Source organism: Macaca mulatta, chromosome X (genome assembly GCF_049350105.2).
Source record: "Macaca mulatta isolate MMU2019108-1 chromosome X, T2T-MMU8v2.0, whole genome shotgun sequence".
In the NCBI taxonomy this organism is placed as follows: domain Eukaryota; kingdom Metazoa; phylum Chordata; class Mammalia; order Primates; family Cercopithecidae; genus Macaca; species Macaca mulatta.
In genome coordinates, this window is record NC_133426.1 from 155,542,187 (window position 1) to 155,565,474 (window position 23,288).

The window sequence follows — 23,288 nt, forward strand, 5'->3', positions numbered from 1 at the left end:
GCAGTTCAGTTGTAGCACCAGCATAAGGAATTTCCCATCTCTGGGCCTCGGTTTCTGCATCCATCAACTAAGGGGATTGACTTTCCACAGTATGTTTCTCTGAATACTGTGGAAAAAAGAAAGCAACAAGGAGACAGGGTGAAAGCCACCTCTACAGCCATGAGGCTTTCCTTTCCTCTTCAAGCAGCAGTTCTTAGACTGGGGGCAGTGGAGAGGGTTCAAGAGAGCTGCAGACTCCTCTCAAACAACATTGTGTGTATGTGCCTGGGTGGATTTTTCTGGAGAAGGTGGTCATAGCTTCAACTCACGGCCAACACCCAAAAGAGACTATTAAAGGTAAATCCTTCAAGAGGGCACCCAGCATCCATTGGGCATTTATTCCAAGCTCAATAAATCACTGTAAAAGGCTAACATGATTTTTAAAAGCTGTACTTAAAAATTTGAGGCACCATTTGTATGTAGACTAAGTCAATCAAGAGAGGTCTTGGAATCAGATAAACTGGAATTCAATTGCAGCTCTGCCATTTGCCGGCTGTATAATCCTGGCCGAGTTACTTCACTGAGCCTCCCTGAGCCTCACTGAGCTTCACTGAGTTGATATGTAGTAGACATATCAACTGAGGAAAAGTATTACTACAACCTGGCACATGGTAGGCATTGGTTAAATGCTGTTGTCCTTTCCTTTCTTCTAAATCTAAATCCAAAGTAAAGTTCTAATTATTCCTCAGAGTTGGCAGAATCTCAACTCTGAAATAGTTATTATTGCTATTGCTGTTGTTAGCTAACATTTATGGAGTGCTTACTATATGCCAGGCACTGTCTTTAATGATGTTAATGTATTTTCTTGTGAGACTTATTGACTACCATGAGAAAAGTATAGGAGAAACTGCCCCCCATTATTCAATTATCTCCCTCTGGCTCCCTCCCACAACACATGTTGGAGCTACAATTAAAGATGAGATTTTGGTGGGGACATGGCCAAACCATAGCAGAAGTGCTCATAAACCTGGGCTTTCCTCAATCTTGTGGGAGGAGCCTGAGCTCATCTCTAACCCCAGGACCCTAGGCTCTGGCAAGGGCTTCAGGTTTATGACTAGACTATTGTTACCATGACACTCCCACTGCAGGCTGGACTCAACCTTACCTTCTGGACTCAGGAAGCCAGACACATATTAATTCCTGACATTACAATCTCCACTCATTTATGCATGCATTCATTCATAAATAAATGCATTATTTATTCACTTGACACTTCTTTTCCTTTTTGCATCACTACCCTCCCCCATTATTTCATCTCCTTTCACTTCTGTCTCATTCTCCATAGCATATGTCAACAACCTCGATGATATCTTTCAATATTTTTCTATATGCTCAAATACATTTGGGGCAGATGGTCACTTTAGAAATCTGAGATCACAATGCGTACAATTTTTGCACATTACTTTCCTCACTCAGAAATCTCTCCCAGAAATCTTTCTAGGTAAACTGGTAAAGCTCTAGCTTTTTTTTTTTTTTTTTTTTTTTCGTGGATGCAGTCAAATTCATCATCCAACTTAACTTTCAGCCATATGTAAGGGTTGGCAGTTCCCTGAATACCTCAGACTGTATCCTGTCTCTGTGCCTTTGCCCTTTCTGCTCCCTGGACCTGGCAAGTACATTTCCCTATTGACCTGAAGGATACTTCCTCATCTGTAAAGACTCAGCTCATAGCAAATCTTTCCTGCCAACAAATGACGTGGCAGAAGTGACCCTGCTCTCCTTTGTGTCCTCAAGGTGCCCTGAACAGACTTCTATCTGAGAGTGTCTAAAATGTTAAGTGATATATTGATATCTGTCTCCCCAAACAAGACTCTAAGTTCAGGAAAATAAGACTTGTCTGTTTTGCTCACTGCTGGAATACTGCAGGAACCCAATAAATATTCTGATACCAGGTGTGGTGGTTCATGCCTGCAATCTTAGCACTTTGGGAGGCAGAGGTGGGAGGATCCCTTGAGATCAGCAGTTTGAGGCCAGCCTGGGCAACATGGCGAAACTCCATCTCTATAGAAAATACAAAAAAAAAAATGGCCAGGTGCGGTGGCTCACGCCTGTAATCCCAGCACTTTGGGAGGCTGAGGCCACAGATCACCTGAGGTCAGGAGTTTGAGAAAAGCCTGCACAACATAGTGCCACCTGATCTCTACTAAAAATTCAAAAACTAGCTGGGTGTGGTGGCACGTGCCTCTAGTCTCAACTACTCAGGAGGCTGAGGCAGGAGAATCACTTGAATCCAGGAGACGGAGGTTGCAGTGAGCCAAGATGGCGCCACTGCACTCCAACCTGGGCAACACAGCGAGACTCCATTTAAAAAAAAAAAAATTTCATCTGCAAACCATCATTCTTAGCAAACTATCACAAGAACAGAAAGCCAAACACCGCATGTTCTCACTCATAGGTGGGAACTGATCAATGAGATCACTTGGACTCAGGAAGGGGAGCATCACACACAGGGGCCTATCATGGGGAGGGGGGAGGGGGGAGGGATTGCATTGGGAGTTATACCTGATGTAAATGACGAGTTGATGGGTGCAGCACACCAACATGGCACAAGTATACATATGTAACAAACCTGCACGTTATGCACATGTACCCTACAACTTAAAGTATAATAATAATAAATAAATTTTAAAAAAAAAGAATTAAAAAAAATAAAAAATAAAAAAATTTAAAAAAAATAAAAAAAAATAAAAAATAAAAAAAGACAATACAAAAAAAATAAATAAATAGCCAGGTGTGGTGGTGTGCACCTATAGCCCAGCTACCTGGGGGACTGAGGCAGGAGGATCCTTTGAGCCAGGGAGGTCAAGGCTACAGTGAGCCATGATTGTACTACTGCACTCCAGTCTGGGCAACAGAATGAGACTCTGTCTCAAAAAAAAATTAGACATGATGGATGGATGAATGAATAAATGAATGAAGATAATGAAAGCCTGGACAGGAGGATCAGCAGTGGAAGAGGAGTGACTTGGTAAACTTCAGAGCTATTTATGAGGTAGAACTGCCAAGATGTGGCAATTAACTTGAGGGAGTGTTTCTTATTTCCACAAGAACATAATAAGCACTGTGAAAGGTCATGTTTGTCTTGTTCGTGGTTTTCTCCCAATTGCCTAGATTGAATAGTGCCTAGTGCATAGTTGGTGCTGAATAAATATTTATAAAATAAATTAATTGCACTGGATTCAGGGATCTCCAGCCTAGGCCTTGTCCCTGACCCAGAGGACTAGACCCTTAAGCAACCCAAACCTCTCACCTTGCTGGCTCTCAAAGACTTCTGCTTTCTGCTTGTTCTCCTGTACTATCCAAATCATGATGCAAGATCCTTCTCCCTTGGAATCTTTCTGAAGTCCTCACCTCAGCTAGTGTCACTTATTTCCAGCCCAAACCTGTGGTGATGAATGACTATGCGTTTGTGTGTGTGTGCATGTGCCCACGTGTCTATGTGCAGCTGTGTGCATGCAAATGGCATGAGTGAGTGTGAAGTAAGATTCCCAGTGGGGAGGCTCAAGAATATTTCTATCACAGAAAGAAGGAGCAGAGCTCAGGGGTTATTCTTAGCAGCAACAGAGAAAACTGATATTCTTGTACTGAGGTGAGGGTTGGCAGAGTTGCCTCACTCTCCTATTGGCACCAGGTCAGAATCCAGGGTATGGAGAGGAACCTTTAGCTCCAAGAAAACTCAGGAGATAGATCTAACTGTGAGATATTTACCCTGAGTTGCCTTTAGGAACCCTGGAGTCCAGGTACAGGTATATAGAGGAAGAGAAGCCCAATCCTCAAGCCAAATCCCTAAGAAGGGTTTATCAAAAGAGGATCTCCCCCCATGCTTCTAGCCCCATCTACAAGAGGGGTCCCCTTGGGGGTAGCAAGGAATAGAGTAGCGAAGAGTGATTCCTTCTTGGGACAATGGCCACACTCCCCTGTAGTTTCTGCCATAAATCAAAGTTAGAGGCCCAAGGAATTCATCACACTACAACAAAGCAATAGCCTAAGCAAACGCACTGATGATGACAAGTACAGAAATTTCCACAGGCTAGTGAGGAGCTCTGATATGTGTCTCGAGGGTACATAAAGAACAGGCTGTTCCCCTTCCTGTGTCCAAGTGTTCTCATTGTTCAATTCCCACCTGTGAGTGAGAACATGCGGTGTTTGGTTTTCTGTTCTTGCGATAGTGCGGCCTGTTGTGGGGTGGGGGAAGGGGGGAGGGATAGCATTAGGAGATATACCTAATGTAATTGACGAGTTAATGGGTGCAGCACACCTACATGGCACATGTATGCATATGTAACAAACCTGCATGTTGTGCACATGTACCCTAGAACTTAAAGTATAATAAAAAATAAAAATAGAAAAAAAGAACAGGCTGAACTGGATGGTAGGTCCCAGACCGTGGTGTTCCTTGAATGTCTTTTTAAAAGGTTTGGGCTTTATCCTGAAGGCAGTTTGAGGAGTAGGGGGTGTAATCCATGAAAGAGTTTAGGCAGGGAAGTGACATAATCAGCTTTCGATCTGCAGTCACTCTGGTGGCAATGTGGAGAACAGACTGGATGGAAGCAAGATTTAGGTACAGAGGAACAAAGAAGAGGCTGCGGAGGTTTCACTGGCACCATATATATGGAGGGGACATGGGAAAAGTGGATCATCAAGAGTTGCTTAAAGGATAGACTTAACAGAACCAGGACAGTGGCAAGGGAATGTAGAGCAGGACTAGATTTCAAAGAGATGATGGGAAATCGTGGAAGATGGACTGGAGTTGAAGGAAAGTTTAAAGGAAGGAGGCAAGAGTTGAGTCAGAGGTGACTCAAGCTTTACAAAGAGCCAGGAACAGAAAAGATAAACAAAAGGTCCTCAGCGGAGTGTTGCTGTGGTTGGAGGGCTTTGGGGACAACAGGAGTGCAGAGGCCCGTCTTGACCAGTTAAACTGGAGGTCTCAGCAGTGAGCCTAGTGTAAATGCCCAGCAGGCAGTTGGGAAGAGAGGTCAGCACTGGAAAAAGCAACCTGAATTTGACAGCATGAGATGACTCAACCCACAAGCCAGGCCAGTACTATGTCACTGATCCAGAACACAGGCTCAGACAAATTCGACAATCTTGGCCTGCAACTTGGCACAAGGCACATGCCATGCTGCCTCCCAGCAACAGGTTCTCACAATCTAAAATCCACCTCCTATATGTATGGCTTGAAGAAGATGCATTTAACTTAGGTTTGAAATATAAAAGGTGTGTACAACCATTTATTCCATTAGCACATTTACTTTCCACCTCAGAACTAAATGCCTCTACTAATTAATACATTTATTTTAACTGCAGAGGCATTTATTTCCAAAATAAGGACATGTTAATTATCTGCAAAGTGAAATTATCCCCAGGATACTAATCTATATATTCATCTGCCTGGATATGTTACCCATGGATGCCCGGTTGTGCTGCCAGCCGTTGCACAACACTGTTCAATGTACTCTTACCACCTGCATCCCCATTCTTCTTCTTATCATCTTACTGAGAACTGCATGGTTGATGTGGAATGTGTAATTTAAATATTACCACACTCATTCCAAACCTAAGAAGACTACAGATACATTATTCACAAGCAGGTTCTGATATAATTCAAGGGCATTTTTACCGGGAGAGGAGGTAACTGTCTCCAACTACCCTGAGGAGATTTTTGCTCATGTTTTATGAGAACTGACACCTTAATTCTCTTGTCACTGACATTTCCTAGACATGGGTACATATCTGTAATTCTCATGATAAGTCATTAGTATTAATTAAGCCTCATCAATAGCATAATTTAGTTAGTCAGTCAACATCTTCTGAGAGCTCTCAGTGGGGGTAGCCCTAACTCAGAGCATTGGAGAGTTAATAAGGGAAAAGAAAATGCAGGAATAGAAAGAGTTTTCCAGAAAGATGGGCATTCTTGCCTTCACAGTCACTGGGGAGTCACTCACAGAAACTTCAAGAAGGAGTGAGGTCTTCTTTTATGATATAACATCTGTTTTTCTCATCTGCACAATGGAGCAGAAATACCTTGCAACAGTCTGGCATCAAGAGGAGGAGCTTCAGAGAGAGTAGGCTTCAGTGCCCCTGGGGAAAGACAAATGGAATGCAGTTGGTTCAAGCAGGAATTTGGCAACTCTGTGGACCAAATTCTGGCCTTTGGTCTACCAAATCTGATCAGTCACAAGTGAAAAGGTAAGAGAGCCCTCTCAGTTAACAGAATGTCTTCTTTCTTCCTTCCTTTATATTCCTCTCTCTCCCTTCCTCCTTCCCTTTCTCATTCCTTTTATCCCATCCTTTCTCTCTTCCAGAATATTTTTTGAGCATCTACTATGTGCCAGATACTATGCTAAGTAGTGGAGGAACAATAGTGAACAAATAAAAGTTCCTTCTCCTAAGCAGCTAGGATTCTAGTGAGGGGAGAGAACCATAAGTAAACAAATGAACAAACCAAACAATATGTCAGCTGGTGAGAAGTATTATAAAACATAAATGAGAATACAGGAACAGAAGTGATGAGAGGAAACGGTATTTTAACTTCAGGTAGTTCCATGTGCAGCATAGACATAGTAGAAGTCAGCAGGAAGGAGAATATTCCTACTCTTGGATACCCAGACTCATGAGGCATGCATGCAGTGTTAGTAGCAGTCGAAATAAATGTTGCATTTTTAAAGTGCTACCTTGGTGCTACTGGAACTACATATTTTATACATCCAAATAGCTTTCCTAGTCAAGTACCATGTGCTCATGCCTACAAAAAAGACAGAGGCCATTACCACCTACTTTTTCCCTTGGGCTAGCACCAACTTGACTCCCCAAAGGAAAGCTCAAGAGCTTTAATTTGGGGATTCCCTGACTTCTGATGAGTGGCAGGACACATAAAAAGGAAATGCAAGTCAAAAGTTATGTTTCTGCTTCCATGAATGAGACATGGGTTGGGCTCAAGGTGAATAAGAGGCTAGAACTGAATGGTTTGAGAGTGGTCCAGAAGATGGCATTGTCTAACATCAGGGATAACTGAGGTTACATTGAAGAATTCCAAATTAAGAATTTAAACCCCAAGTCCTCTGGTCCCCTATGCATCCTTGATTGTAGTATGTAGAAGAATATGGATGTGCATGGGCCATTTTACACAAATTTTTAAATACACTAAAGTACACTAATGTGTTATACACCAAGTTCAAGAAGCTTGAACTTTGCTTTGCTTGGCAGCCACTGGTTCTAAGGACTAGACTCAAGATGTGGGCATTATCAAATAGTTCCCATAAAGGAGGACAGAGGAAAGATTGCCTTCATATGCCCGTGGATGTCTACCAACTTGAAAGGATATATCATGCTATTGAGGTTCCTGTCCCTTCTTAGTGACCAGAGAAAATGGTAATTTAAGATGGAATTATCTAGAAGACTTAGCCTATGTAGATTACTATTATATATCAATCTGTGCATTTGTTTTGGTCCATCTCCTCCTGGGTTGATGGGTGCAGCAAACCACCATGGCACATTCCTATGTAAGAAAACTGCACGTTCTGCACATGTACCCCAGAACTTAAAGCATAATAATAAAAAAAAAGAATAAAACTTGCTATGCTATAACTTGACAAAGCAGAAGTCTGGAAAAAAAATGGGTAGCTTTTCAAATGGGATATTTTAGCCCTGAGATAAAAAAGAAACAACCCAGAAGTATTAATAAAAGGCACAACAGAAGCTGCTATGAGTAAAAACAGAGCATAGGACAGATCATTACTTAATTCAACAAGCATATGTTTTTCACTCACATCACAGTTCAAATGGATTTTTGCCAACCAGTCTTTCACTTGGTGCCTTGGGATCCTGGCTTCTCAAAAAAAAGGAAAGAAAAAAGAAAGAAAGAAAGAAAGAAAGAAAGAAAGAAAGAAAGAAAGAAAGAAAGAAAGAAAGAAAGAAAGAAAGAAAGAAAGAAAGAAAGAAAGAAAGAAAGAAAGAAAAAGAATGGATGCTTCATGATAATTTTATGCACAGTTGCAGCATTAGTGCCTAAATAATGTCTGGCTCAGAGTAGATACTCAACAAATATTTGTTGCATGAATGAATGACATAACTGCAACACATCTTTGGGAGAGCACAAGCTGCAGCCCCTTAAGGTACTGGGCTGCCTAGAGAGGGCTGTTTTTTTTCTTATGATTCACTTTTGAAAGTCCTCTGTATAAATCTAAATATAAGTCTTTGTCAGGTATTTGCTTTGCAAATATTTTCGGTGCCTTGTCTTTTTATTATTTTATCAGTGTCCTGTAAAGGAGATGAATTTTTTTATTTTGTCCAGTTTATCATTTGGCTCTTTTATGGATTGTGCTTTTGGAGTCATAGCTAAGAAATCTTTGCCTAACCCAAAGTCACAGATTTTCTTCTGAAAGTTTTACAGTTTTAGGTTTTACATTTAGGTCTGTGATCTATTTCAAATTAATTTCTGATTATGGTGAGGTAGTGGTCAAGGTTCTTTTTTTTGCATTTGAATACTCAATTGTTCCAGCATCATTTATTGAAAAGATTATTCTTCCAGCTCCATCCATGTCCCTGCAAAGGAAATGTTCTCATTCCTTGTTACAGCTGCATAGTATTCCATGGTGTGCATGTGCCACATTTTCTTCATCAAATCTGTCACTGATGGGCATTTGAGTAGATTCTTTCTCCACAAATGCAGTGGTATTTGCAATAGCACACTATTGTAAACGATGTAAATGTTCATCAATGGGGACCAGTTAAATAAATTCCAGTATATTTATCCAGTGGAAATCCACGGCACCATTAAAAAGAACGTAATAGCTCTATACATACTTATTTTGAACAATCTTTATGCCCTGTTAAGTAGACATAACATTTTAAATTGAAATAAAATTAATTTTTATATATTTTCCTGTTAACCAAATGTTCACATCTTTTCATCCAATAAATATTCATTTAGATGTGCTTGTGTGCAGGCACTCTTCTAGGCACTGAGGATACAGCAGTGATATCTAGTGGGAGAACGCAGACAATAAACAAGTAATTAGTGTGATGGTTAATTGTATGTGTCAACTTGGCTGAGCTAAGGGATGCTCAGATAGCTGCTAAAATACTATTTCCGGATGTGTCTGTGAGGGCGTTTCCAGAAGAAATTAGCATTTGAGTCAGTAGACTGAGTAAAGAATATCCAACCTGACCAATGTGAGTGGCCATCATCTAATCCATTGAGGGCTCAAATGGAACAAAAAGGTCAAAGAAGGCAAAATTCTCTCTTTTTTCTTGATCTGGGAGATCTGTCTTCTCCTGTCCTGGGACTTCGGTGTTCCTGGTTCTCAGACCTTTGAACTCAGATTAGGACTTACACCATTGGCTCACCTGGTTCTCAGGGCTTCTGGTTTGGACTGGAACCACACCACTGGCTCTCCTGGGTCTCCAACTTGTAGACGGCAGATCATGATGCTTCTCAGACTACATGATAGTGTGAGATAATCCCTCATACTAAATCTCTTTCTATATAGCTATATATCTCTTATTGGTTCTGTCTCTCTGGAGACCTCTGATGAACACAAGTAGCTACACACAAAATTTGATCGTGATAAGTGCCATGGGGAGAAATAAAACAGGGTAAGAAAGATGTGGAGTGTGGGATTGAAGGGTTACAATTTTAATAGGGTGGACATGGACAGTTTTACCAAGAAGGTGACATTTGAGTAAAGACTTAAAGGAGGTGAAAATGTGAGTCACACAGACATCTGGGAGACAAGCATTACACAGTGAGGAAAAGCAAGGCCCCCAAAGCAAGAGCTGTTGGAGGAATTTCAAGGAGGCCAGTGTGGCTGGAACAGAGTGAGCAAGTGGAAGGGAGTGGTAGGGAATGAGTGAGGGAGACTACAGCTCAGTAGGGCCTTGTGGGCTACTGGAAAGACTTTGGCTTTGACTCTCAGTGAGATAAGGAGGGATTTGAAGGAGCTTCAGCAGATAAGGAACAATTTGGTTTATTTGTAGGAGCTCTTTCTATATTTAGGAAATTACTTCTTCATCAGTCATATATTTTGGAATTTGTTGTTCCCCATTTGTCATTTCTATTTCTACACTTTGCTTATAATTTTTTCTATGTAAACCTTAATATGTACTTGGTTAAATTGATAAATTCTTTGCATAATTAATAGCTAGCTATTGTTGGCCTACCTATAATTAATTTTTGCTTTATCTAGTAATAGGCCTGAATTTTCATTTGGGATCCAGCCCTCTCCCCTCACACTGTGCAGGGCCTGGGAGACTAAAGCTTGCTGGAAATAACTCCAGCCAAACATTGCCTGTCTTCCATATCTACAGTTTTCTTCTAATCACTTTTTATAACTCCAGCCAAACATTACAACACGTAGCACCTGCTCTCCCCACCATAGTGACAGATTTGGGCAGGAATGAGACCTCAGCCACTCCAAGAGCCCAGCTGTTGGCTATCAATAACATCTTCTCTTCTAAACAGGACATGCAGCCATATTGAAGGCTTCCAAAATTACCCTATGCCTACCTGTCACAGGAATGTTCAGAGGACTAAGTCTCTGCCTTTCTCCACCCCATACTTCCTTCATATGGAAATACAAATGGGCAACTTCACAATTTATTATTTACATCACCTAGACTCAAGTCAGAGGGAGAAGCAACAAATCAACAGTACCCAAGAAGTTCTCAAGTCCTCAAGGTGAACTTTACCTATATATACAAAATATATTTACCTCTTTCCTTTAACCCTTTTTCTTACTCCCACCACTTTCCACCCAATGTGTAATAATATTAGTCACTTCATAGAGTTCTTATGAGGAGTTAAATGAGGAAATTATGTAAACTGCTGAGGGCTGGCCACAAGATCTGAATAAGTGCTATTGAGTTATGAGTATTATTATCTCCCTTGGACTGGATTCACAGTGTCACCTCTTCTGGGACCACAGTAAGCAAATGGCTCCAGCTCCTTCTATTATGTCATTTTAATTTGGGGTATGGCTTAACATATTAGATGATCCTTTATGTGCCTGAGCAGTCTTTCTTTGATGGTATTTCTATGATCTTATGAAGAGCTAGATGCTGCCGCTCCATTTTATCTTGCTCGTGGCAGCTGGTGTTTAGCCAACTTGTCTTTTTTTTTCTGCTTTTATATTTTTGGTTTTGTTTTTTGGCAGAAGCCTGTGTTTTTCAGATTACTTTTTGCTTGTGTCTACTTTTTCCCAAAACAATATTACATATTAAATTTATTGTATATTTAAGTTTATTTTGTGCATCAAGAGTTGCATTGAATTTCTATGCTATTGTGGGGCAAATTGACATCATTGTAATTTAAGTCATTTTATCCCAAATTAGGCTATGTCTTTCCATATATTCAAATCTTCTTTTATCTCCCTCAACAGTTTCCTTCATATAAATATTGCATATTTCTTATTAAGTTTATTTTTCTAATCTCCATTTTGGATGTCTTAAATATATCTTTTCTCCCTTTGCTCTTTATCAAAGATTGGCAAACTATGGCCTGTTTTTGTAAATAAAGTTTTGTAATAAAGTTTAAATGAGTCACACCCATTTGTTTACATGTTGAGTATGGCTGCTTTCAGACTGAAATGGCAGAATGAAGTGGTCATAACAGAGACCATATGGCCTGGAAAGCCAAATATATTTACTATCTGGCCATTTACAAAAAAAGTTTGCCAACCTTTGCTTCATATTTTTGATCTAGTTGTTATTCAAAGATAAAGAAAGCTATTGATGCTTGTACATTAATTTTTTACCCAGCTACCTTACTGTTTTTGTTACTTAATAGTTTACAGTATTTCTTTTAGTTTTTCCAGGTATAACATCTGTAAATATTAATAAATCTATTTGCTAATATTTCCTTTAGCATTTTTATATCTATACTCACATGAGAAGTTGTCTTTAATTTTCTTTTGTGTTTATCAACCTGTGTTCACTCAGGAAAACGAAACCACTTAAGTATACCAGGAGTGGAAGGTTTAATATAGAAATGAGGGCTTATTTGAATTTTGGGAAAGCTAATGAAACAGGCCAGCAGAGTCACTGCAGGAGACCAGGAAAGTTACATCTGGAAGGTTAGTGAAGCAGACACTAAAGACTTAAGCATGAAGCATAGAAGTCAGGATCCTTCAATACTTACTGGGAAACATCTGGAATTCTCAAGAACCTCTGAGAAATCTCCCATTCTGTGGCAATAAAGTGGTGGTACTCAAGCCATCACCAAGATGGCTCATATGTCTCATTGCACTATGTCCAAAGACAAATGGCCTCTGCTTTTCTTCTGTCTCCTAAATCTCTTAAGATTTCCTCTTATTTGTTTAAGTCTAACCCAGAAGACTTACATGGCAGGTAATTCTGGGAAATGTAGTCCGTATTTTCTCCGAAGGGGTGGGGATAATACCAAGTTGACAACAGAAAATTTAGCACCCTTTTTAAGGCTTAAGTAATTTCTTGGTGCTCTAAATATTTCTTATGATTATTCCATGGGTGCTTAAAAAGAATATGTATTCTCTGATTTAAGAATATGTAATTGATTTAACTTATTGATTAGATATTAATAAAATAGATGTTTAAATTACCTTATTAATTTGGTTAAGTCCTCCACAACTACTTACTTTTTGACTATTTGTCGTGGAAAGATGTAGCTAAATAAAGAACTACTGTATATGTATTTCTAGTTCTCTCTGTATTCTCTACATTTTGCTTTATAATTGTTTTCTTTCTTAGATACAGGATCTTGCTGTGTTGCCCAGGCCAGAGTGCAGTGGCATGATCATAGCTCACTGTAGCCTCGAACTCCTGGACTCAAGCAATCCTTCTGCCTCAGCTTCTCAAGTAGATGGGACTACAAGTGTGCACCATCATACTCTGCTAATTTTTTTCTTACTTTTATTTTTAGTGATGGAGTCATGCTATGATGCTCAGAGTGGTCTTGAGCTCCTGGCCTCAAGCAATCCTCCCACATCAGCCTCCTGAGTAGCTGGGATTATAGGTGAAAGGCACCATGCCTGGATTTGCTTTATAAATTTTGATATTTTACTTGGCTCATAGATACTCACTGCTGTTAGACCTTCATTATGTGTTGTACCCTGCCCTTCTTTGTTTCACTTTTCCTTGAATTCAGCCTTGTCTGATATTAATTTTCATCTGTCTGCTTTCTTCTTATTTCCATTTTTCTAATATGCTTTTGCCTACTCATTTGCTTTCAATTTTTTCTGAGTCATTTCATTCTAGATGAGTATATTACAGTCAGTACTTAATTGGATTTTTCTTTGTCACTGAATATGAGTGTCTCTTTTCCTGTGTATTGATAGGGTAGATATGTGTAGTATGAGTGTTACAATTTTTTAAAACGCTTTGATTTCTCTGCTTTGTTTTATTTGGGGTCTCTGATTATTTTGAAGGTGTATAGTGTCATTTTGTTTTTAATGTTTGCCTTTGTAAAAATAATTTTATAGGCTGTACTTAATCTTCTATTTATTTAGCTAGTATCTATTGACTCTTCAATAACAGTAGTAAATGTCCCTACTTCTAACTCCCCTTGTCCTCCACCTTTTAATTTTGTGGGGTATACTACTGGCCTTAGTTTTTCTAGTCGTTAATTTTATACATTTAAATAGGTTTATACTTTTTAAACTTCAATGGCCACCTTTCAAAATATTTTGACCCCACCCATTATAAAAAATAAGTATGCTATGTTACATGCACAATCTCACTTTCTCTCCCCTTATATTCCCTAATTTTCACTGGGTATTTTAATATTTCTTCATCATCATGGTTAATTACGTTTACATGTATATTGCAGCGGTAGTTCCCATAATTGTTATAACCTTTAACCATAGTTCTGTATTTATTTTTGCCACAGGTTTTCCCATTCACCTTTTGGTTCAACTTTATCTTCTAGTAGAGTCTTCAAAAAAGTGTTCTTGGACACTATAGCCCATGAAACATTATTGCATATTTGAAAATATTTATCTGTCAGCATTACATCTGAATGACAATTTAGCTAGGTCAAATTTACTGGCTCACATCATCTTTTTTGGTAATTTTTTAAGCACTTCTCTACTGTCATGTAATGTTGTATATAGGTTAGCCTAAAGCCAACTTGTGTGTGTGTGTGTTTTTTTTTTTTTTTATTTTGCTGTTATAGCAGTTTGATCATTTTTGCCTGGATGCCCCATAGGATTATTTTTCTTTGTCTTTATCTCAGGAAACCTTACTAGACTATGGTTCAGTGCTGACTAGACATTTTTTTCCTTAACAAACACCATGCCCTTTAGATCTTTAGATTCAAATCTTTTTTAATATCAGTAAAGTTTTTAAAATTACATCTTTGGATATTTTATATTTTTCTCGTTTTTTCTTCTTAAAGAAGAAAACATTAATTCTAGTGTTGTCACTCCTTTGCCTGTCTTCCATATCTACAATTTTCTTCTAATCACTTTTTATAATTTCCATTTCATTTTGCTCAGTTGCCTCAAAGCTGCTATCTATTTTTCTGTTGTCAACAATCTGTACTCTTACATCAGCTAGTATGATAATATTGTGTCACCAATTACCACTATTTACAAGCTAACCATAATCTCTCTGATGATTTTAGTTTTCTCTTCTACTTCGTGTCCTAGATACAGGCAGTTCAATTTTAATTTTTGTTGCTTTTCTTGATTCCTTATACCTTCACATTAAGCTCTTAATTCACAAATTGCTTCAATTGTTAAGTTACTGAGTTCTTAAACAAATATTTGGTCATGATTTTCATCTACTCCACATCAAAATGTTCATACTGTGTAGACTGTTTGCCTTTTTTGTCCTGCCATTTTCCACCATTTTGTGATATTTTTGTATGGATCTCCTTGTTCCTTTTTTATTATTAGTCATCCTTGAGTGAGCAGAAATCTTCCTAGAGCAGGTATTTGAAAGAAGTAGTGTGGAAGAGGGGCCGGGGCTGTGTTCTGCATTAGTAGAAAATCCCCTAATTCTTAGTAAAATCCTTTATGATTCATGGTCTTGTGGGAGAAGGTTGTGAAGTGGGTTTTGTGAATGTGCTTCGTGTGCAATAGAGAGTGACTGAGAGGTGGTTTAACCTTTCTTCTTAGCTCACAAAGAATGGCTGCTACAGAGCTGCTTAACACCCACAGTTTTTCTTCTACATGCTGCACATTTACAAAGATGGAGTATCTGTGAGTTTTCTCACTCATTCCTACATCACCTGCCATTTTAAAGTATCCAAGGAAGTTGGGGAGATTCCCGCAGCTAAACAGGCACTCAGATCTTATTGTTCCAAACAAAAGATTATTAGATTTGCCCTGTGAGTAGGTCACCTATTTTGTAGAATTTTGTGCTCTGCCAGCTCTCCTCAAGATTTGGAAAAGCAGTTATTTTCTATTGGAGCCCCATCACTCCAGTCCAAAGTTCACTGCAGGTAACATCCCATCTTATTTGTGTGGTTCCTAACTATAGGAGTTTCCTAGTTTCAACAAAAATAATGTCTTTGTTTTTGTTTCTCATTGATTTTTCCCCAATTTTGTTTCCAAGGGAAAAGTAAAAACACTCTAACTCTAACATCTTAAAATTAATGAGTGGGAGGAACCTAAACTGCTCATTAGTATATGCCATGCTGTATGTGATATGGCAGAGACTGCTACCAGTCCACCAGAATCTGTTTATTTTCCTTGGATGCACAATAAGACTACATTTCCTAGTCTCCCTTGCAATTACATGTGACCATGTGATTAAGATTTAGTGGGTGAAATTTAAGAAGAAGCAATGTGTGTAAATTCTAGGGCTAGCCCATTAAAAACCCTAACATGGGCACCTGTGTGTTTTTCTCTTTCTGCTTAATTGGGTTGGAGATAATCACAGTGATGCTGAAAGTCATGTGCTGAAGAAGGCAAAGCCTCCTTCTGCTTGGGCTCCTGAATGACTGTGTGGAACAGAGGCCCTTGGCACTCTTGGGCCATTCTGGATTGTTACATGCACAAAGAGTAAAGTTCTTTTCTGTTAAGCCATTAGATGTATGGGTTTGTTTGCTGTTACAGCCTAGTCCAACCCAAATGATATAGTGAGGGAGGCAGGACAAGGAAGAAACCTATTCAGTATGGAGTTATTCTTAGGAACAAGTTATAAAAATTATAAGGATCAGCCACCACTGCTGGTTGATCCATTATAGACCAGAATAAGCAAGTGGTATGATTCCAGAAGGAGATGCCATGGTTGTGAGAGAGAGAGATTAACCGTTCCTATAAACAGAAGGGTCAAAGAAAGTAGCCAGTCACCAGAATGCTTATATTAAGGAGGATTGTGACTACCTGTATATAAAGTACAGGAAGAAAACGGGGCAGGGCAATTAAGATGAATTGCAGACACAACTATTTGTGCATATTAATTTGAATTTAAATTTAAACTTAATTTAAGGATAATTTAAAGGAAAATCTTCCCTTACCTATTTCATGCTGAAGAGGTCTTTCAAGTTGTCAAACTCTCTCTATATAAATAAGACTGCACAGTCCAGACCCTCCGGAATCCAGAGATGAATTGCGTGAGATAGCTGATGGATGGGAAGCCCACAAAGCAGCACCTCTGGTCATTGCCATCCAGCTAGCTGGTGCTCTCAGAAGAATGAGATGAAGAGGCATGACTTTCAAGCTTCCTCTGCCATACAAGGTGAGTTTGGGTTCCAGACTTCTTCCTAGCCCCCGTTTCTGCTTCCTCTGATTTAATACCCAGTCATTGAGTACCTACTAAACACTCGGCATTAAACTGAAAAGAACAGGGAAGTCAATAACCTTTTACCAATGCCTGATGGGGATAAAGACATGACCCATGCCTCAAAGAGCTTGTGGTCTTCCTGTGGCAATGCCCTTCCTCCCTAGGCCAGATGGACTGTGAAAAACAGCAGTCTCAAGTAGATTTATTGGGAAGCTCACGAAGACTCAGCTAAATGGGTCATATTTGCAGGGACCCCTTACAAGGCTCTGCACTTGATTTTGTAATTTTGAATTATTTTTCTCAAAAAGGCCTCCCAAATTATGTAAGCTTCAGGCCCTATAAAACTTGGATCTGTTCCCTTGAAGCCACATAGTCTGATCAGAAATAACTTTCAGGGCTCATTGGGCGCTGGATAATTCATGGTTAGATATTTAAATAAAAATGCAGAGAATTTACAGGACTTTCCAACTGAGACTAAGGCTTTTTTTTTCTGGTAGCTTGACTGTCAGGAAACAAAAAGCGGGGCATCTCCACCTGCTGGCAGAAGACCAAAACTACACCATATTGCATTGACCGTAGACATCAGGCTTTGTTTCCTTTTAAGTGAATAGGTAAAAACAATCAAGCAAACTAGAATTAGGAAAACAGAAGAAGGACTTACAACCATACCTCCACAACAAAGCTAACACTTTCATTTTGAATCAACTCTTTCCAGCTCCTGTTTACATCATTCACATTTTTACATGGACATAATAGTGTTTCAGGCAGTCCTGCTTTTCAGAAGGCATTTGTTTCACTGACCATAAGCATCTTATGTGCTTCTACATTGTCTTCATAGCCAGCTGTCTCAAGTTCTACATCATCTGTCAGTGATGGATCCTGAGTAAATTCAGCAGTCTCCTCTAAGTAACTTGTATATATCCTTTTTATAAAGAATGCTGCAGTGGCCACCCTTAAGTATAGAACTTTGTCTTTCCCAGGCATTACTTACAGGAAACTGGGGACCAAATGCCACTCCATAACATAGCTTAGGGGAAGTAAGGTTCCAAAGGACAGAGTGGCGTGGCACATTTGTAGTGGATGACTAGACAAATGAGAGTGAATGAGCGAGTCTGTTGTTAGTGGATGACACGCAATGCAACCCCAAGGGCCTGCTCCAATTTGCACAGTCCCTAAAACATCCCAGGGTGCCAATCTTATCGCAATCTCATCAGCATTGACAATAATCATTTACAGAATTTTCACCACGAGACTTTTGACACTCTGCTCTGGGATTTTGGAGTTCCAACTGCTTTAACAATTTATATAGTCACTCAAATGTAGAATCCAGTGAATTATTAATGACAATTTTACTCTGCATATTGAAAGGGCATTCTATATCAATCAATTACAAATCATGATAAATTGCTTTCTAAAAATTATATACTTGAAACCCAAAAATGTTCAAGCCCCTCACCAGTTTACATACATCCTTTACCGTGGCTTGTTAACTGAGTGACCAGGAAATAGAGAAAGGAGGATGTACTTAATGAATAACTGGCCAGAAGTCAGAAGACCTAGATTTTCTTCCCATCCCTTCCACAGATTTGCTCTGCGACCCTAGACAATTCATACGCCCCCTCTGTTACCGTACTTTTAAGCTGAAGGGGTTATAGTACATACTTTCTGAGGTCCTTCTAACACTGGAGATCTATGAGTTCATAAGATCACACAGAGTCTTGGACTTTTCAGGGATCACTAGGGGTAAGAAAACCCTCAAGGACATCCTCTTCCTAGACCGACCACTCCAAGCTAAGGCCTTAATGGGTCTACACTGTCATCTATTTATATAGGAGAGAGGATGGTACAAGCTAAGTGAAAGTCTGTTGTCAACCCAGGAACCAGGGTACAGTTCCAGCAATCAATCTCCATGGAGGGTTAGCAGACGTCTGGCCTAGCCAACAAGGGTTTGGCACTGCCATATGCTACTAGAAAACACATGCCTTCATGCCAGGCAGCAGGGTGGGAAGTGCAATGCCATTAAGGACCATACCTTAGCCTACTTAAAGTAGCCTGGGATTGAGTTACTGAGCTCAAAATACAATTCAGCACACTTTCCTGCCCACTTCAAGTCAGGCCAGCCCCTGGAGAACTCCAGGGACAAGGCAAGTCTGGAGTTTGTCCCCAAGGAACTCCCAGTCTAGTGGAGGAGATGGGCCCATAACAGGGTTACAAATGTCAAAAATAAGAGCACAAATTCCTGGGTTCTTAAAGAGAGTTCAAGTGTGTGTGTGTGTGTGTGTGCGCACACACACACACACACACACACAGAGAGAGAGAGAGAGAGAGAAAGAGAGAGAGAAAAAAAATTAATTTAGATAAAGAAGGGAAGTAGGGAGAGATGGTGCCAGCAATGGCTTCCTAAGGAAATGTCACTTGTGATAGGTCTTTTAGGTGAGTTGGACATTGATAGAAAGCAATCAAAAGGGCACAGGATAGGGTAGCTGTCAGAAAAAAAAAAAAAAAAAAAAAAACTATGCGCAAAGGTCTAGAGGCAAGAAAGCATGGGTGTGCTTGCATAGCAATGAAGAATGTGGTTTGACCAAAGCATAGGATTCACAGAAGGATCTTCCCAGGCCATCAGTAGACTCCTTCTTGGCAGGAGTCCACTGTGGCTGGACAAGCAACAGATCAAAACAGGTCTTGTTTGAGGCTTGTGCCCACAACAGGGCCAACTGTTGACCAGGACTTCCTTTACCTTTAGCTTTCCCTCCCCCTAGTGTAGTCAGAGACTCCAAAGCCAGTCCCAGAGTGTTGTGTCAAAACAAATGTACATCAGGCTATTGTCATCAGGAGCCCTTATCTTGTTCTGTTTGTTTTAAGAAGACATAAGTGAAATAACCAGGTCTCTGAAGAGAGGGCAGAATTGGGTTGGTCCCCAAGGAAAATGAGGTTTCTCCACCATGGCTGTTCTCCCCATGCAGCAGTGGCCAGAGGTCACCAGCAGCTCTTTGCTCAGTGCCCCTGCTGCTAGGCCTGATGCTTCCCACATGGTCAGCTCAGATGCACAACACTTCTCCATTTTTATTATTTGAGCAATATAATCATTATTGCTTTCATTACCCAAAATCATATAAACACCCATTTAAGAGTAATGTAGGAATCATTTTTCTCTTTTATTTGATGAATTAATCTTTCTGGTTGGCTCTTGAGGTGGGAGGGGTGGGCAATGGGGACCAGCTTGCTTCATCTCACTCTTTCCTAGGCCTGCTCCTTAGGCACATGCCCCACAAATCCCACCTCCGTAGGTTGGAAAAGGGGCCCACAGATGATCTCAGGTATCTGAGAAAGGGCCAGAGGCTATTTGGCCTGACATCCTGGAACATCACCAGCCAGGAGCCATAACTCCTTTAGGCTAGCCTGCCTGCAAACTGGATCAGGTATAGCAAAAACGATTGATCTCACCTTCTAATTTTCAATGAATGGGAGTGGCTGTCTGGAGTGCTGTGTTGGGAAGGAGTCTGAGGTAGCATCTGGACCCTATGTAAATATGCCTTTCCTGTTCCTGATGAAGCTTTCAAGACATAAGATTTTAGAAAGCGTTGGCTCAAGTTGTAGGTTGTGGGAGGAAGGAATTAGTAAGAGCCATCATAAACTCAACATCTGTTGTGTGCCAGGAGCTGTGACTATTCCCTTCTTTTTAGTGGGGGAGGTCAGGATCTCACTATGTCACCCAGACTAGAGTGCAGTGGTATGATTATTGCTCACTGTAGTCTTGAATTCCTGGGCTCAAGTAATCATCCTACCTCAGCCTTCTGAGTAGGTGGGACTACTGGTGTGCACCACCACACTCGGCTCACTCCTTCCTTTGTATCCTGCTGCATCGTTAGTGCATGATACCCACCACCCCCTCAGAGGCCCAGCCTAGTGCGGTCTCTCAGAAAAACACCCTTTGAGTCAACAGAGACAAACTTAGGGAGTGGCTGACTCCAAAGTCCAGGCCTTCTTCCTTTGAGGAACAGCATGGCTTCCACAGGGAGTATCATTCCACGGAGACAGGGTCTGCAGACAGATTTCATTTTCATCTGTTCTTTTACTAGCCCTTGGAGGATTTGCTCCAAATACATGAGGCACTGAGGTTTACTCCAGCTTTACTTCCCCTATACCTAGTGAACAACTCTGGCCCAGCTTCCTACAGCAAGGCCCATGGCTCTAATGGAGCCAGAGAGGCAGTCTCAGCTAAGAAGAGCTGAATCCTCCAGGGACAAGCAGGAACTTCCAGAGATATCCTACAAGCTCCAACTGCTGGGAAAAGCAGACTGGGGTCTTCTTCAGGCTCCACCAAAGATAGCCAAGTGGCAACAATGACATGAGCACCTCATTCCTGACCTAGACCCTGGCAACTCCATGAGAGGAAGGCTCTGAACTCACCTCTGTTCCCAGGATATGTGACATCAATGCACATTGTCATACCAGATACACCTGCCAAACTTGAAAACCCCTGGGAAGTGACCAGAATGCCACTGAATTCAACACCTTAGACCAATGAACATGACCTGAGTCCTGTAGGATAGGAGGCAGCAGCAGTGTATACCCAGGCCTGCCCTCAAGAACATCTCTGACTTTTAGACATGGCAGGAACATTGGAATCTCTGCCTCCACTTTTTTTTAAATCTATTTGGATTCCACAAAAAAAAAAAAAAAAGATTTTGAAAAAGGAAAATATCAGTCCCTGAAAACAAGAGTAAACATTTTATCAATTAAAGGTAACAACTCATTTACAGAAAGGGAACAGGTCCAGAAAAGAAAGGGCCTTTCCCGTAGTCTCATAGTCAGATTCTTTATGGCAAAGCACAGACTAGAATGTATTCTTCCTGAACCATATGGTATGGACTGAATGTGTACCTACCTCTCAAATTTATATGTTGAAGCCCAATCCCCAATAGGATGTAATTAGGAGGTGAGGCCTTTGGGAGGTAATTAAGTTATAAAGGTAAAGCCCTCATGAATGGGATTAGTGCTTTTATAAGAAGAGACACAAGAGAGATGATCTCTTTCTTGACCACATGAGGATACAGCTAAAAGATGATCATCTGCAAACCAGGACAAGAGCCCTCACTAGACAATCTATCAGCACTTTGATCTTGGACTTCCCAACCTCCAGAAATATGAGAAATAAATGTTTATTGTTTAAGCTATCCAGTCCAGTCTATGGTTATTCTGCTATGGCTGCCTAAACTGACTAAGACACCATACTATTCAAGCACATTGACACAAACCTATTTCATCCCCTGAGAGCTCTGCTAGAGGTTATGAGCTCATGTGACCTGTTGAGTGGCAGAAGTAAGAAAGCAAATGTCTTAGCTTGTTGAGGCTACTGTAACAAAATGCCACCAACTGGGTGGCTTAAACAACAGGAATGTATTTTTTCACAGGTTTGGAGGCCGGAAATCTAAGATCAAGGTGTTTGCAGGGCTGGTTCCTTGACTTATAGAAGCATCACCCCGATCTCTGCCTTCATTCTCACATGGTGTTCTTGTGTGCATATCCATCTCTATGTCCAAATGTACCCTTTTAATAAGGACACAGGTCATTAGGCTAGGGCCCATCCCAATTACCTCATCTTAACTTGATGACATCTTAAAAGATGATTTTCATCTAAATAAGATTACATTCTGAGATACTGGAGTTTAGGACTTTAACATATGAATTTAGGGGTTGTCTTAGTCTGTTTTCTGTTGCTTACAACAGAATATCTGAAACCGGGTAATTTATAAAGAAAATAAATTTATTGCTTACAGTTGTGGAGGCTAAACTCTCTCTTTCTCTTTCTATAAAGCCACCAGTCCCAATTCCATGTAACCCATTAATCCATTAACCTTATCAATCTATAAATGAATTAATTGGCCAGTAACGGTGACTCATGCCTGTAATCCCAGCACTTTTGGAGGCTGAGGCAGGCAGATCGTTTGAAGTCAGGAGTGCAAGACCACCTGGCCAACATGGTGAAGCCCTGTCTCTACTAAAAATACAAAAATTAGCCAGGTGTGGTCGTTGGCACCTGTAATTCCAGTTACTTGGGAGGCTGAGGTAAGAGAATTGCTTGAACCCAGGAGGTGGCAGTTGCAGTGAGCCAAGATTGTGCCACTGTACTCCAGCCTGGGCAACAGAGTGAGACTCCGTCTCAAAAAAAGACACAAAAGAATTATTCCATTCATGACGGCAGAGTCTTCATGACCCAATCACCTCTCAAAGGCCCCATCTCTCAATACTGCCAAATTGGGGTTGTTCCAACATGAGGTTTGGAGGAGACAAAATTTCAAACCATAGCAGGGCTATGGCAAAAATTCAATGCCTAATGGTAAGTATAATTAGAGGCCAGAGGTCAGAAATAAATAGCCAGGTCGCAAAAGCCCAAAGGGCTTTCTGAGTGAGAAGGGTGCTGGAAAGGGGATAGGCAAGGCAGCTCTGCCCCTTATTTTCTCAGTCTCTGCCTCTCTGGGTCATTGGGGAGGAGATAAGAAGAAATGCTTTTCCCTCATAGGCAAGCACATGTGGCTAGAGTT